Source organism: Cricetulus griseus, chromosome 3, assembly GCF_003668045.3.
Source record: "Cricetulus griseus strain 17A/GY chromosome 3, alternate assembly CriGri-PICRH-1.0, whole genome shotgun sequence".
Classification (NCBI taxonomy): domain Eukaryota; kingdom Metazoa; phylum Chordata; class Mammalia; order Rodentia; family Cricetidae; genus Cricetulus; species Cricetulus griseus.
This window is the reverse complement of record NC_048596.1, coordinates 229,875,412-229,877,702: the sequence shown is the minus strand read 5'-3', so window position 1 is coordinate 229,877,702 and position 2,291 is coordinate 229,875,412. Positions and strand designations below refer to the sequence as shown.

Genomic DNA, 2,291 nt, shown 5'->3' with positions numbered 1-2,291 from the left:
CTGCCTGGTTTATCAAACCCGTGTATGCTTTAACATAAGAATCTTGCAGTTTTTACATTATTTAATTTCCCAACCCACCTTCAACTTGACTGGTCAGCTCTATGCTTTCTTCACTACTCATTCTTATCTATAAATATGGAAATAGCAACAATAGGTGTTGCTTTCATTTATAATGTAATTTAGCTTCTCCTCATAGTGGGCTAGAGTGAATGGCTCCCATATATTCCTGATTTTTATCTTATATACTTACCAATAATCTTCTCCTCGCCTAGTTATTAACCTTTAAGGTGAAATTCTCAGTGTGATATCTCTGCAACGGATATCAAATATTGCTTTGAATATCTCAATGACAAACAGAAAATTCTTTCAATATAAAGACTTTTTTCAATAATACATCATTTAAGAAAAAGAAGTTATGCTTGATGTTATAATGTTAAACATATTGCTACTAGGGATGGCTAAATGACAGGTACAGGAACTTGACTGAGGAAAAGCAGCTATTTTCAGAAAATGGATCTTCCAAGTCCATAGTGAGTCTGGAAGCATCAGTGAACAGGTTGTTGTTGTGGTTACAGTGTTGAGATGCCAGAATGATAATAGCTCAGAGATAAATGGAATTAAAGCACATAGGATGAAAGGATATGCAAAGATTTTTGGACTCAAAAATTCATGTTAACCTTATTGCAAATATTTTAAATAAGTGAGATTTTTAAGGAAAATAACATTTTATTGTAAATATATGGCATATATAAATATATTCATATTTCTTAGATTTTAGAGATTTACTTTTTACTTGATTTGCATAAGCAGCTTTGAAGATTATCTAGCATGTTCAATCAGGTACCCAAAAATGGCAGAAGAGGGTGTCAAAGCCCCTGAAAGTGGAGCTATGTCAGGTTGTCAGCTGCCCAACATGGGAGCTGGAACCTGAACTCTCTAAAGAACAGCTAGTGCTCTTAACTCCTAGCCATCTCTTCTGCCCGCACATAATTCTTACTAATGGCTTTGTTGACATTCCAGTACATAATGAAGGTTTGCTAGGTTGTAACTCAACATCTTGCTTCATGTTTTATCGTGACATTTTTATTGACTGTGCATCTTTGGACAAGCCCCTGGATATCTTTGTTCTTTATTTCCTTGAGAATAGATACTTTCATTTACTATGCTTTCTTTACAATTCACCCTCTTTTTAATCAATTCCCCAAATTGTAGACCTTGACATTTTTTATGTATATAACAACATCAGCTATTGAAGCCCTAGAAATGTTGAGATTGCTACTCAATACTTTAAAACAATTTTCATTGTCATAAGAAGTGTGTTAGAATACTATTGTCAAGGTTATTATACAAATAGACATGTATGCTCTTTCCTTTCTGCTGCCACCATGTCATCCAGACTGAGGAAGTCCTGGAAACTCCAGGGCCACATGAGCCGTGGCTAAGGTCGTATTGGTAAACACCGCAGGCATCCAGGAGCCCATGGGAATGCTGGAGGCATGCATCACCATGGGATCAACCTCGACAAATACCATCCAGGTTACTTTGGGATAGTTGGAGTGAGGCGTTACTACTTAAAGAGAAACCAGAGCTTCTGACTGACTGTCAACCTGGATAAGCTGTGGACACTGGTCAGTGAGCAGACACGGGTCAATGCTGCCAAGAACAAGACTGGAGCTGCTCCCATCATTAATGTGCGATCAGCTTACTACAAAGTTCTGGGCAAGGAAAAGCTCCCTAAGCAGCCTGTCGTTGTGAAAACCAAATTTTTCAGCAGAAGAGCTGAAAAGAAGATAAAGGGTGTTGGAGGTGCCTGTGTCTTGGAAGGCCAGGAAGGTTAATTAAATGCTAACATTTTCCAAAACAAACAAACAAAAAATCACAGAAAACAAATAGACATTTACTACCAGAATTTACCTTAAAATGTACAACTTTCATACAAGTAAAATTAAATGGACTGAGCATGTTATATTTAGGAATCTGAAAATAAATATTAACAACTATATGTTAAAATGTTAACAATTAACAATTGCATATTGTAATATATATTTAAATAAAAAGGACACCATGAATTTTGATGAGAACAAGAAGAGGTATGTGAGAGGGCTTGAGATAGGGAAAGAGAAGAGGAATGTTGATCATCTTATAATCTGAAAGAGAAGTTCATCTTATCAGTCTCCTTTATACATTCATATTCTCAGGGGTTTTTCACTTCATTCTACTTTTTTCAAAAGCTATTGTGTTTATTGATAGTAACTGTGGTTAGTCTCTCAGAAATTATCAAATGTAGCACT

General features: G+C 35.8%; 1 pseudogene; it reads left to right on the top strand.

Annotated features, from left to right (window-relative positions):
- Positions 1-1,385: 1,385 nt before the first annotated feature.
- On the top strand, positions 1,386-1,838 carry LOC113834639 (annotated as a pseudogene).
- The last annotated feature ends 453 nt before the right edge of the window (positions 1,839-2,291 follow it).